Source organism: Sminthopsis crassicaudata, chromosome 2, assembly GCF_048593235.1.
Source record: "Sminthopsis crassicaudata isolate SCR6 chromosome 2, ASM4859323v1, whole genome shotgun sequence".
Lineage (NCBI taxonomy): Eukaryota > Metazoa > Chordata > Mammalia > Dasyuromorphia > Dasyuridae > Sminthopsis > Sminthopsis crassicaudata.
Window position 1 is genome coordinate 244,054,325 of NC_133618.1, and position 15,705 is coordinate 244,070,029.

The following is a 15,705-nucleotide window of genomic DNA, read 5'->3' on the forward strand; positions in this document are numbered from 1 at the left end:
TTTAGATAGATGCAGACCAAACAGGAGAATGAGCCATCATTCAGTAAGTATGGATACTGAGCTATCTACTTTTCTTTTCCTTGTCTCTATTAATCAAAAAAAATTAAGCATTTAGAAAAAAGAAACATTCCTAATTGTGTTGGTAATTCACTGTCTTTGGGGGCTTTTTTTCTTTTTCCCTTAAGGTTACATACATACTTTCATGCCACTACATAAGACTATATACTCTCTCATCACCCTCTAGGCCTAAGTTATTTTTAATATTTGGGGCTTAAAGATTAAAGAGCAACCATTACTCAGGGTCCAATTTTAAGTATTTAGCATGTTATTCTATCACCATTATCCAGCAATGACACTGATTCTGTCTTCTAGAGCACTAACTCACTCAAATGTTGTGAAATGGGTCTTTGCTGTCTCAACTTTCCCTTTCTCCTTCTGTGGAGTCCTTTTCTTTCCATCTTTGGAGATGCATCTGGGGTCTCCTTTCCTTTTGTGAGAATAGATTTGTATGCAGGGAGAGTATCTGATAGTGCTCTTTCATACTGAAGTATAAATAGATGAATCACCACATTTCAGGGAACTTAGAGTTCATTTAGTCCAACCTTTTCATTTTCCAGATGAGAGAACTGAGGCTAAGCAAGAAGAAATGACATATCCATGGCTCCCTTGTTAGTTAATGTCAGAATCAGAACTAGAACAGGGTTCCCTGGCTCCTAGATCAACAGTCTCTCCACTATATCATGTGCTAACTATAAAAGTGATTTTTTTTTAAAAAGGAGGGGTGAGACTGAAAAGCAGAAATATTTTTTAAAAAAGAATTGGCAGAAGTTGGTGACAGATTGGCTAGGAGGTTAATGAAGAGGACAATTTTAGTTCAACATAAGGAAAAATTTCCCACTACCAGAGCCACCTAAGAATGACATAGAACTGAGGAGGAAATAAATGTTCCTTCATAAAGATCATCAAGCAGAGGTTGGATGTCCATAATGGAGATACAGAGGACATTCCTGTTAAAATATAGGTTAGACTAGGTGGTCTTTCAAGTCCACTCCAATGCTATGAGCCCATAGTTCTACAAGCAGAAAGAATCAATGAGAATATCTGGGTCTTGAGACTGGGTGCAGTGGGAGAATAGTGACACAACAAATGACATTGAGAAAGTCCCTCCATTCTTCTACTATATACCCTCATTCCCTTCATTCTTCCTCATTAGTAGTGATATCTGTAAAAGCATTGGCAACTCTTAAAGGAAAATTGCCAATGAAATCCATACTGCTATAGTCAGATTTGCTGAAAATCAAAATCTCCCACAACACCTTAATTATAATAAGCCCTACTCTCTGGATTTTAGCATTAACTCAGATTACCCTATATCCCCTATAAATGTGAGCAAGTGTGCATGCACACAACCATTAGTACTTCCAGTTATAAATTTTAATTTTTCTCATTTTTAAATTTTTAGTCAACATATACCATATACATCCAAAACAGCCCTGAAATGTGAATCCCAGCTGATTGCTTGACCTTTTCTTCTCAGTTTGCTGTGCATTCAGACTGGAGCAGAATGGCACCCAAATCATTCTCCTCTACCTTAAAATGCTCTTAAATCATGAAAAAAGAAATCATAGCTTCTGTGATCTGAATGCAAATACCCTCAGCTCCGAGTATTCAATCTTTCTTTATTAAGCCTTTATATGTTTTCAATTTGGGGATAGGCTCTGGGGCTTGCTACAAACATTTTATTTCTCCCTCAGCCATTGTGCTAGAAAGAGTCAGGGGGTCAGAGAACAAGTAGTGTCTGGTTCTGTGTACAATATAGCTAAAAAGAATCTCATTTCTATGGCACCCAGCTACTCATCACATATATTTGTCATTCCTCTCCCTAACGGGAGCCAAGGATCAGCAAGTTAATTAAGTAAGGCATGGATAAGTTTCTAAAACAGGAACCTGTCCTCAGTCATGGGGGTATAAGGAAGTCCAATTCCAGTAAAAGCTAAAAACCTCACCTTAGGCAATCACACAATGAGAAGAAGCCCTCACCCAACCGTTCCCTCATCTGCTTCAGAGAAGGCTGAAATTCTGCTTTTGCATTAATTAACTATAGAAAAATGAGAGTCCTCCAGGTGACCTGCTGGCATCATTAATATTGTTTGTGGAAAATGAGTTCTGGCTACATGTTTTATCAGCTTCTTCTCAAGGCATTAAGAATGGGTATTTTCCATTTTCTGATTGGTATTTGGTTTGACAAGAATCAATTCTTCTTTCTTGGTAAAGTCTTGACTGTGAACATTTCTTCTCTAAATACACCTGCTCATGGATAGTCATTCCATTTTTCTAAACAATAATCTTAGTTACCATGGAAATGTTGAAATAATTTCCATCCAAATTGAGTCAAGACAAACTATAGAGTATTTCCTTTACTTTACTACTTCCAGCTCTAGTTGCAGAACTAGAAAATGTTGTAGCATTTGAAAAACTTGCATTATATTATATTGATTTTCTAAGTGGGTCAGGGCTTAGAGCCTTTCACAATTAATGGATGCTTTAGCTAATGCCAAACATAAAAATTTCATGAGCAAAATATGTCTTTCCATTTTGAAACCTGAAGGAAAAAAATTCAGCTAAGATAAATGACCCATGGTGTACCTGAAAGTCCAGAGTAAATTAGTTGTAATTTTATTATGATATTGATTGCTGCGGCCAGACATCTTGATTATATTTTTAGTCTACTTTAAGTTTGATCAAAGGTGAAAATGGCACCTGTTAATCAAATTAGGAAATATTAATTTCTTAGAAAATCAAGTTGAAATGTAGGACTGAAAATATGCTTTGATTCTCTCTTCCACTAAAGTTCTACTCCCACATCTCATCATGACATGGCAATAACCTTGGTTTAGAAGGCCCTGCCAGTGGAGCTCAAGATTTGGTGGACTCTACCAATATGAAAGGACTTGAAGAACCCATGTCTATTTTCTGAGTGTCAGCTTTCCTCAGTGTGAAGAAATGTCTCATGAGAGGGCTGGCCACACCAGATCATAGGTTTCCAGCCATTCCAAAAATGATGAAATATGGTTGGATTTGTAACAATGATTGATATTGTTGGAACAAACATCTATAGTGCTCCTTGAATAGTTCAAGGACCCATGTAAGCTGTCTCTTCTCTGTTTAAGAGTTGCAATTCTTTAACACCCTTAGTGAACAGTTTTTATGAGTGGATGGGCCCGGAAAAAGCAAAATCCTGTGGTCAACTTGGTGCTGTACCTCTCCACGACTACTATAGATTAGTCATCAGAGAAGAAACTATCATGGGACCCATTCTTCTTAGCTGGATAAGACAAGTGAAAGGTTAAACCCTGTTGAAATAACATCACCTGATTCAAAGTTGGGGAAGCTAAATAGCCCAGTGGATAGCATGCTGAGCCTGGAGTCAGGAAGAACTGAATTCAAATGTAACCTCAGGCACTTTTTAGCTGTGTGATCCTGGGTAAGTCATTTAACCTTATTTCCCTTAATCTGTTCACTGATAAAAGTTACAACTACACTACTGATCTATGGATAATAATCCAAGTCTAGATTCATATTCAGCATGTGTGTGATAGGACCTGCCAGGGACTGCACTTTGGTTGTCAAGACCTTGGAGAATCCAGGGTGTTTCTAATTATGAGCTTAGAGCATCCAGGTAAGAATGGATGAGTTAAGAGGCAAGAGAAATATCCATTGAGGATGGCAAGTAATTGGGCTTTTCATTGTCTAGGACTATCCTCTTCTCTCAGTCTTTTCTTCTTTCACTGTAAACTACCTACAAAATTGAACAAACTTTTAATTTTAAGTGTAATTAAACAAAAAAAAAAGTAAATTTCCCTTAAGAGTGGTTAATAAACTTCTCTGGGCAGTTGAATATTCCCAAGGATCTAATTGCTGCAAATAAACTCTTAGAGACAGAAACATTTGCCTTGTGGCCCTTTCTCTCTTTTTCAGTTAAAGCCAGAATGCTAAAACCTGAATTCTGTGGGGGTCGACCAAAAGCATCAGTCACCACAGTGTCAACCACAGGAGTTCATGGAACTAACAGGTGGCAGTCAATTGGAAGTGAGAATTAAAAAGACCTAGGAATGAGGCAGTAGGAGTAAAATAAGTGAAAAGACCACAGGGCCCTGGGGTCACAAAACATGGGTTCAAACTCCATCTTTGACTTTCACTAGCTGTGTGACTCAGGATAAGATAGATACCTTTAGTTCACTGAACCTTGGTTTGTTTCTTTTACTACAAAACAGATACAACCATGCTTGTATCTTGACCTCCCAGCATTTTTGTAAGGATCACAAAATGCTTTGTAATTTTTAAAGGATAGAGACTGGACCCATTATTTCATTCATATTCAGAACTCCCAGGTGAAGAAACTGTACAAATGTAGTTTGGTCTCTCTCCTCACTGTCTTGTGTTAGGACTTTAAGCATTAAATGGATAAGGGTCACACAGCCAGGATGTTTGAGAACTGAGGAGATTTGAGTCCAGATTTGATCCTAGGTCATCTTGGTTCTAACTAAGGCCAACATTTTATATAGTACACTGAACTTTGTCTTGGAAAATCTTAAAGCATTATATAAATGTGACCTCTTATTATTCAATAGCTATTGCTCCCAATCTTAGACACAGCCTCTGACCTTTCTGGTGTCCTTCTGTCTCCATGAAGGAGGAGGACCTGGGAGGCTGATTCAATCAATCTTCCTAAAGGCTTTCAATTTTATTAGACAAATGACATGTTGGGGGCACCAACCTTTGACAGCCATTGAGCAAAATTATCTTCCTAAAGGCTGTATTGTCAATGCACAGAACCCTGGTAAATCTGGGATGTTAGCTTAGAATCTTAAGCTAAGACAAAAAAGGAGAGAAGCATGGTAAAATGGGAAGAAAAGATTCTCTGAAACACAGGAGTAGGGCTAAAATCTTGCCTGCAGTAACTGCTACTTGTGTAACCTTGAGTAAATTAAAAACACAAAACAAAACAACTCTCTGGTCTCAGTTTCACTTATAAAATGAAGGAAGTGGGCCAGATGGACTCTGAGAACTCTTCCATCTTTCAAATATCCCTATCAGAGAGTTATTGAAACTGCTACATTTTCAAGAAATCTGGAATTATTTTGATGTATGGATAGGAAACATCTCATTGTTAAAGGGCCAAAAATGCAGCATTTTTGTTCTACTCAGCTGACCATGTCACCTCCATTCCCCTAGTCAATAAAATTCAGAAGCTTGAGGATCAAATATAAATTATTTTTAAAAATTGGTTCCTTTTTATGGTTCCTGCATATACTCTGCTATATAAAAATCTATCTCCCGATTCCTTATCTTTGTACTGGACCTTCTCCACACTTGGCAAATAGATCAACAATCAACAGTCATTTATTAAGTGCCTACTGTGTACTGGGAATTCAAGTACAAAGAATAAAACAATCCATACTCACAAAGGGTTTACATTCTAATGAGAATAAAAACTACTACATATAAATTGAAAACATATAAGTATATACAAAAATAGGGAGAGAGACAGTAGCTATGGGGAGAATCAGAAAAGGCTTTAGGTAAAAATTGTACTTGAGTTATAACAAAGTAAGAAAGAGCCTCTATGAGATGGAAGTGAAGAGGAAGTGCATTCTGGGTATGTGGAATGAGTAGATCAAAGACATACAGGTGGGAGATAGAGGGCTCTGTGCAAAAAACAGAGAGAAGGCCAGTTTAGCTGGATTGAAGCACATAGGAAGAGATGTCCAAAGATGCTTGAAATAAAAGTTGAGATCAGGTTATATGGGGCTCTTAAAAGCTCAATAAATGAATTATATTTTATCAAAACAATAGGAAGCCACTAGAGTTGACTGAGTAAGGAAATAACATTATCAGATCAAGAAAGTATATAAGCAATCCTTGTTGACTGACTAACCTGATCTGTTTGGGGAAGGTGTTGTGACTAATTTTTCCTAGCACCTTCTTCCTTGGAAAGGCGAATTTTTGAAAAGAAAACTGCACAGTTTTGTGTCTTGGACTCCTCAATGAACCAGAAAAATAATAATCATCATAATAATTTATATTTCATTGTGTTTTAAAGTTTACAAAGAATATTGCTCTTTCAGGTCAAGCAGTTAGTCAATTAGCATTTGGTAAGTACCTACTATGTGCCATAAACTGTGCAAAGTACTGGTCAGCAGTATAACTTCTATTGTCTTCCACAGTCTCAGCAGAATCTGTGACATCACAGTCTTAGAAAAATCAATAACAAGAAAAATAACTAGACAACTGGTAATAATAACAACTCATTTATTAGTGACACATATGACCATGTTAGAATGTATGTTCATTTTGCAAGAAGAGTAAGGATTAATGAAGCTTGAGCACTTCATAAGAATCTCTAAAATCTTAAAAGACTCCAATGAAGGTTTCTGATGGTCTGGTTTGATCTTCTCCAGACGATTTCTGGAAAGACCCGGACAAGAATTCTGTTAGATGAGGAGTTCTGTGAGAGGAAGCACAAGATGATGGAAAGAATATTGGATTTGAAATGGGGGATTTGGGTTTGAATGTGCATTAACACTTACTGTGCCAAGGTCACTTAGCATCTGTAACTTTCAATTTCATCATGTGTACAAAGAGAGGGACTGGATTAGATGGCCTCTATACTACTGTGATCCACACCAAAAAGATCTATACTGTGGTGCCATTCTCCTCCTCCCCCACCCCTGCCATCATGGATTCATTAAGGGATCATTCTTCTTCCCTAGACAATTTCAGAAGTGGGTCTCACACAACAAATGAAGGTTAGAATCAAAATAATGCATTGTGCTCATTATAAAGTGAGGTTTTTCAATCCCTGGAAAGCATCTCCTCCCTTAGTCACAAGTTTTGTGCTCCCATATCCAGTTCCCAAAGTTATTTTCACCAGATACCTTCTTAACCTCAGAAATGTGGTCAGCATCTTTCCCAAGGAACCAGGACTGGGAGGGGGATTTTAAAAAATATTAACATCCACCGTGCTACACCACGTGGCATCCATTGGGTATCTAAGAGGGGCACTGCAGTGGGCTGTATTTCTGAAAAGCAATGGATATGGGCAGAGATGACAACATCTGTCTGCAGTAGCAAATATTGCTGGTAGAAGAATTCAAAAGACAGGATTTTTTTTTTTTTTTTTTGCTTCTTGCTGTTTAAGTTTCTAATTGAACAGATTTGGGTGGTAAACTCCCTTCCTTGGCTCTGGATCTGAAATTGAGTGGGCTGCTTGAAGGAAGAAGTGCAGCCCAAATAAGTGCAACCTCAGTACAACCTCATCCCCAGTCCAAACCCGAAGGGCTTTCGTCCTGCTCCCTCAGACTCTTCAGAGCCAAAACAATGGATGCTTTGTTGGCGTTTTCATGTTTTCTCGGTGGTTCCAATTATTTATCAGGGATGTCAGCGTGCCCAGCCTGAGATGAACACAAATTCTTGTCCCTAGAAGCTCTAGCCCAGCCCGCTCAGACGGGGCACGCAGCAGGGGCTCCAACAGTGAGCTAATCTCCTGACAATTCCAAGATCCGTCTGGGGCTTCTGTTTTCTTGCTTTAGTGAACATCAGAGAGTCAAGGCGAGGTCATCGCCTGCCAAGCAGGCTGCTGTGGCAGAGTGGAAAGAATGCTGGGTCTGGGGTCAGGAGACCTGGCTTGGTGGCCAAGTTCTGGCACTGCTTAGTTGGGTGAGTTTGGACAAACCGTTTTATCTTCTTCAGCCTCAATTTCTCCATCTCTAAAATGGGGACAATAATGTCAAATTTGTGTGTGTGCTGGAGGATTGTAATACAATGCAGAAAATATTTATTTATTAAGCATTGTGTACAAATCTTTCTGATCCCATTTGGGGTTTTCTTTTCAAAGATAGCAGAGTGGTTTGCCATTTCCTTCTCTACTTTATTTTACAGATGAAGAAACTGAGGCAAAGGGGATTATGTGACTTGCCCAAGATCATAAAGCTAGTGCAGATCTGAGAGGATTGGAACTTGTAAAGATGAGTCTTCTTGATTCCAAACCCAGAACGTCATCCACTGTCCAGCCACTGTATGTAGAGAGATGCAAAGTGCCAGATGCAAAGTTTAAATAAGACAGATGCCTATTCTCAAGGAATTTGCAATACTGTAGAAAGAACATAAGAAACATTTTGTTTGCTGAACCGTATCTATTATCATGTCTATCTTAATGCTAAAAACAACACAATTTAGTGAAGAGAGAGTTAGCCTTAGAGCTAAGAAGACCTGAGTTCAAGTCCCACATTTAAGGTGATGTCACCTGGACAAGTCACAACTTCTTGGTCCATTGGTATCTCTCTAAAACAGAGACAGTTCTAACTTATTGTTAGGTCAATGCAATCTCCATTGCAGACCTTTATCCTTATTTTAGCAGCATCCTTCTTCTGCTCCTCCCTAAGAGACATCCTAAATAATCTATTCTTCTGAGATTTGTGTCCCAGAGAAAAGGGGAAGAAATGTATATCTTAATTTCAGATTAGATGTCATTCAAGAGAATAGAGAAAAAGAAGTTCTTTCCATCTTTTCTTGAGTCAATAATTCATTAACCAGAGATTGGTTCTCCCAGTACGGCCCCAAGGCTCTTAAGTGAACCGTAGAGACCAGATATTTGGAGTATCCAGCTACTTATTAGTGGGTTCAATGAAGAGAGTGATCCAGTGTCTCCCTACATACAACTTCCCTTCTTCCTCCTCCATCCCCATCTCAATATTTTCTGAGAAGCTGGAAGGGAAATGAACTATAGGATTTTCATTTTAAGAGAGAGAAGTTGAACTGTGATGGGGATAATAACAATAATAATCTCTTCCATTCATACTGCTCTTTGCTATTAAAAAGTGCTTTCACATCCACTTTCTCATTTGGTCTTCATGGCACTCGTGGGAGGAAAGCAAGGCTGGTAGTATTATCATTGCATAAATTCCATACAGCTACGGAATTTCAGCATTGGAAGCATGGTCTGGTGATGGGCTGGGGTATGTTTAACAACCAGCTTAGAGAGGCAATGAGGGGGAAGCGAGGGGATGTATTCACATTGCACTTTTGAGTTTAATCTGCATTTTAAACTTTTTCTCTATCATTTTAAGTCTAGACAATCAACAATAAAAATAAATTGTACCCTGATTTGAAGTGTTTGCTGATATCTGAGTGGTAAATGCTTACTCTGAAAATTTAGCCTTCATATTTGAATTGGTTCCATTACATCCCACACCTGGTTTTATAGCAGAAGAAACTAGGACCTGGAGAGGGAAAATGATTTGTTCAGGGGTCCAAGTGGCAGGTTAGGATATAAGCCCCTAAGCCTGTCTTCTTCCTGTCAGATTCATGCTCTCTTCAAAACACCCTAGTGAGGATGAGTTGTAATTGGAAGGGTGAGGATAGGGGAAGGTCACAAGAGCCCTCGGGAGTTGTGGGATTTAAAAATGTGACTGCTTAGGCCAAGCCAGTGGTTTTCATCAGCTGAGAACTGGCTCCTGGCCCAAGCACTCCCAAAGGCTATGTGAGTTCACTCAGTGCATTAGGGGATTCATTGAATTTGCCAGAGTGAGAACCAGGTTCACATCTAATGAAAAATGTTCTTGGAAGATGAATCCAGCCCAGGAAATGTTGAGAAAGTTGATGGAACACATCAGAAGAAAATGGAAAAACAACATGTCAGGAGCAGAACCAGATGGTTGTGTATATTTCATGGCTATAGCTAGCATTAACAGAATAATGGCTTTCCCTTCGTGGCCTGCTGGAAAACTTTCCCCATCACCATGTTTTACAGATGAGAAAGAAAGACCTGAAAGGGGATGCCAAATAGAGCTTTGTGTGCCTGGTGCATCCTGGCTAAGGTGGAATTGGTTAGGACACAGGGACATCCTATTCCCTACCTTTCATCCAGGGAGAATAATGTGAGATCAATACCCCCAGTGTCTGAATCCAAGCCTGGGGTCAGGCAGACACTCTGGGCTCAGGGCCAAAGCTGAGATTTGTGTGGCAAGATGCAGACCTCAGAATCTCTTTTCCAAAACTGTGAAGAGCTGGGTACAGACCAAGCGGAATAGTTTGAATCTCATTTTCTTAATTGTTTTAAGTGCCAAGTTGCAGAATACTGGAATGTGGGCCTCTATTTTGAGCTGCTTTGAGGTGTTTAGGGCCTTCCTGAGTAAATGATAGAGATTCCCTGCAAGAAGCTCAAATGCCCCTTGCATCTGACATCTCCCCTCCCATTTTCACTCACCTACCCCTACCAGCAAAGGACATCAGAAACTAGAGGCCATGATACCATATTTGCTATGGTTTGCTACCCTGTGTACTGGAGAGAGAGAGAGAGTTTGGGGTGGGGAGAAAAGGCACAGACTTGGCCTCGAGGAGTTTGTGGACCAGGTTGAAAAACTGCTAAATATACTTAAAGAAAACTTTAGAATTCCTACAGAAAATAAAAGTGGGATAGTTGTGGATCCCAGGAAAAGATCCAAGATTGTGAATTAATAAGTAAAGAATGGAATCACAAAACTAGCATCACACAGTAGAAGGACAATAGATCTGGAGTCAGAGGGACCTGAGTTCAAATTCTACTTCCACCTCTGTGCAATCAAGGGCAAATCACTTAACCCCTCTGGGCTTCACTTTCCTCACCTTTAAAGTGAACTTGATGAGGAGTTCATGGACCTGTGCCCCATGGGCTTTTAATAAATATTTTGATGACTGTATTTCAATGTAATTGGTTTCCTTTGCAGTCGTAAATATATTATTTTATGCATTTAAAAAATTATTATGAAAAGGGATACATAGATTTCAACAGGTTGTGAAAGAGGATTGTGACACAAAAAAGTGAAAGTCCCTGGACTAAAGAGTCTTCATGGTACTTTCCAGCTAAACTGAAATCCCTGTCATCTCCTAGCCCAATCCTTTTATTTTAGGGGCAGGGGATGGGTTATAAGAGAAAGGGGAAAAAACTAAACTCCACAGAACTAAAGAGAGTATAGTTTGGTAGTATAAGAAAAGTATTGGATTTGGATTTCAAAGAGCTCAGATCTGATCTTTGATGCTTGCTAATTAAATGACCCCTAGCAAGTCAATGAATTCTGTGAGCCTCAATTTCCTTATCTGTAAACTAGGAATAATAACCCATCTGTAATTTATCTCACAGGATTGTGTGGAGTATCAAAGAAGATAATGTCTTAGCATGCTTTCCATAGTCAAAGAATTTTAGATAAATATCTGCTGTCTTAATTGATTTATCCAAGAACTCCAAGAAATTTACTGGAAGAAGACAAACTAAAAACTAGGTATCCTAATTCACAGTTCAATGTTCTTTCTATTATACTATACTTCCTAATTATTATAATACAAACTGTCTACAACACTGCTGAAGAAGGCTGAACCAAAAAGGTTAAGATCATACAGGAAGAGTTAGTTCCTCCAGTATGGGAAATAAGAAACAAAGATTATCATAGAAATTATCCAGTAGGATTGGACCACAAGATTCTTTATAAAAAAAGGATATTTGTGGAGGAATTGGATTAATATCTAGGTCATGTATATCCTATCTCTTTTGCCCTGATGTTTTCTTGTCAAGTCTCCATTTTTTAACACAGATGTGACCCTGGATTTTTAACACTAGACCTATAAAACACAAGCTCTGGTAGATCCTATCAAGCTAGAGAGGATTCACATCTGACTCATCACACACAGATGAGCCATTAGGTAGTGAATTTCTTTGTCTATAGTATTTCACAAAACCATCTTCTTAGGTGTGAAAGAGTGTATTGGTAGAGAGATAGCCAGGCCCTGTGCTAAGTAGAGCAAAACATGGTATCTGCCATCCAGGAGATTACTAGAACACTAACCACTTTTTTTAAAAATCCAGTTCATAACCGAAAGAAGGAATAGTTGTAACAACCAAGTTGACTTTTTAATCTTGGGGAGTCCTTCTCTACTAAATATATGGCCTGAAGTAGAATGATGAATTTTGAATTAATAGGAAAGTCAGATGCTATAATTCAGAAAACAGGTTCTGATATAAAAAGGTACCCTTACACCCAAACAAAAGAGTAATAATATAATAATTAATCACATGTCAGGTTTATAAAGTTCTCTCATCACAACAACCCTATTTAAAAAGATAGGAAGGAAAGGAGAAAGACCATCATCCCAGCTAGGAAACAGGCCCTATGAGAACCTACTGACCCAAAAGAATGTGGGAGCAGGAAATTCAGTCCTCTATTCATGTGAGAAAGGAAAGTCAGATGAGAAGAACCAACTGATTTAAACTCAGCATGGGGAACCATTTGTCCAGCTCATTGATCACCCTTCTTCAGGCTCCTAAGGGCTTCCAATGCTTGAGTGACAAAGCAAACTTCCTTGTTCTGAGATTATGTGTAAGTCACAGCTACTTTTGTAGCTTGAGGAAACAACAGTGAAAACACAGCAACACAAACAAGTAAAAATGACTGAGACACTGAAAATTAATAATCAAAGTTCAGTAAAATTTTTTGACATTATTACTTGTTATGAGAATAATACTAAAAGCCATCAAGAAAAAAAATCTCTGGAGTTAATAAGCTGATTGATAATTAATAATTGATAAGCTAAAAGATGACAATTATGGCAAAACAACATTGATGTCTTACCCAAGTCACTTATTCCTTTCTGGAGCTCAGTTTTCCCTTTTACTAGACAGCTCTATTATTCCATTTTATGTTCTAAGCTTCCTTCCATCTCTGATATTCTATATTCTAACTGTAGAGTTCCTTATTGAGCCACCCCCCCAATTCAGACTCATATTTTGGATTTCCAAAGGGATGATTGCCCCCAGGTTTAATGGGTTGGAACTCCCAAAAATATCACTTATGAGTCCCAAGCAAAAGAATTTATTAAAATGGCATAGCATGAGCAGTAGCTATAAGATTTCCATTCCAAAAATCTGGGGTAGAGCAGCTAGGTGGTGCAGTGGATAGAGCACCAGCCCTGAAGTCAGGAGGGCCTGAGTTCAAATGTAGTCTCAGACACTTAACACTTCCTAGGTGTGTGACCCTGGGCAAGCCACTTAACCCCAATTGCCTCAGCAAAAAACAAAAAACAAAAAGCAAAACAAAACAAAATATCTGGGTTAGCCTCTCCCACAAATGTGCACAGTATCAATGGGAAAAGTAGACGTATGCACAGAGTATACTAACAGAGAAGCATCCAATCAAAGAACATGCATGAACAACTCTTTCTTCCAGGGCATCTTCCATTCTTTTCTCATGGTATCCTTGCTCTGCTCTTTCTTGGCCTGACGTTTTTTTTTCTGGTAAGGTTGTTCACCTGAATTCCCTAAGCTTGTTTCTCTCTAAACCTCAACTTTGGACAGCTAAGACTCATCATCTCTTAAGCTCCTCTGGTCTCTGGCTTTGACTAATTGGGCCTATTCCTTTCTCTGTGTGATGTTCTCTACTGGACAAATAGTGCACCAGAAGATGTCCTAGAATGTGGGAAGGGAAGGAGAGAGGGAGTGAAATCCTGTTCCTTCCCAATCAAGAACCAAGGGACGAATCCTCTCAAAAACTGTGTTCCTCTCTCATAACTAGCTCTCTTCTCTACTATCAAAGCTCACATTGCTCAGAGCTATCTCCTATCTTGATTTATTCCCCAGAAAATGTGTCTTGTTTTTAAAAGGCCACCAGGGGCATGTTCAATCGATCCTTTGACCAGACTATGGCTTGCTGCTTTCTAATTCTATCAGTCTTGACTGAAAAAGTCTTCATATTTCCTAAAGGAGTAAATGTAAATGCTCACACTTAAGACTTCATTGTCTCTGTTACCTGTCCTTTATTTTCTTTAATTCTATCAACTATGTCTATTTTAAATCAATTGATCTGGAATCAGTCTAACTCTATTATATAAGGTCCCTTATACAAGTCTCCTGATATTCTAGATTTGAAAGATCTTCTAGGTTCTATATCCTAAGGTCTTTTCTAGGCCTTAAATTCTATAATTATATACTTTTGTAGAGCACAATCTCACACTAGCTCATCCCTAGACAAAACATGTTTGCTGACATTGTTTTTCCATAGGAAGTGTCAGGTCTTTATTCTGAGAACAGAGCTCCTTCCACATTTCAGGATTATGTCTGGGAGGTGGGAGAAAATTAGCTCACTTGGCACAGTCAATCTCCTTTTTTTCAAAAAATAATGGAATCGTCAAAGCACAAATGGTAATAAATGATCTTTCATGAGTTTTGCCAAAAGTTTTATTATCATTGATTCCTTAAGTCTCACCTCAATTCCATCAGGGGACAGCCAATCTTCAGATGCATATTTTGGCAAGTTTGCAATATCTTTTGGCCATCATTTCTGTCTCAATAGGTCTTGCTCTTGATCTAGAAAATGACATACTATGTCCAACTATCATAAAACTTCAGAACTCTAAGAGATGAGGCTTAGATTATACAGGTAGTTAAGTGAAAGACCCCCAAATGTTCATCCAGATTTTCCAGCTTTAAATCCAATGATTTTTTAACCTTCTTATTGAAATAATAACCAACCAACCAATGAGGTGAATTTTAGCAGAAAAGGGCATAGTATATACTCTATATAGTGGTTAAGAGGCAATTTTCAAATCTTTCAAATAAACTAGATGCAAAACAAAGCCTATAGCATCTTCCCCAAAGCAAATTCTCAGCTTATCTGCTCCATCAAATTGGTATTCATTGATCTTACTTGTATCAGTTCTTTTTAATGGTCTTTTAGAATGATTAAAGTGATATAGTGTTCTCAGTGCTGCAATTAAGACCTCAAAAGCCTGGAGTTTCAAGTTATAATTTCAGTTCAATCTTGCCATCATCTATGTGACCTTGGCCCATTCATTCATCCTCACCAGGATTCTGTTTCTACATCTCCAAAATGGAAACCTAAGACAGGGAGAGTAATTGAAGAAAAAAAAGCAATGGACTTATTTAGTCATTTGGCCTAGGTACACTGTCTGGTTTTAGGTAAATCATTAACTTTTTGTAGGCCTCAGACATTATCTATTCCAAACCCCTTATTTTTTTAAAGAAAGAGATGAACTTAGCATTCAACATACACAAACATTTTAATATTACAATAAAATCAGGACAGGGACATCTTCAAGAAACTGTGAACTTTTATTATGTGCAGTTTATTTTTAAAGAAATATATACATGCATCTATATATATATATATATATATATATGTACACATATATATATATATGTAGATAAACATCTATCTATTTAGCTATAATACAATTGTAGTAATGCAGCTGCTTTTTGTTTGTATCCCTTTCTACACATTTCAAAAAATCTTATTGATTTTTGGGGGCAGATCTATCATTATCTATTAGTTTATCACTCCCTTCCTCATATCCTAAGTAGAAGCCCTCCTTTGAAACAAATATGTATAGTCCAGAAAAATTAATTCAACCATTCTATAAATAAGGAAACTAAGATGTCTTCTAGGTCTCATATTTATTGATACTAGGGTTCAACCAGTCCCACAGAGAAACACTTGGTGCTAGGGAGAGAAATGGTAGAAATGGAGTAAGAGCCTAGTTTGGTTACCTAGGATGTGTTCATCTTTGGGAAAACTGACTTTTGCCTCAACTTCTGTTGAGCTTTAAGCTTCTTTCCAGTTCTGAACTCAATATTAAGGCCTAGGATCTTGCTGTGAAAAT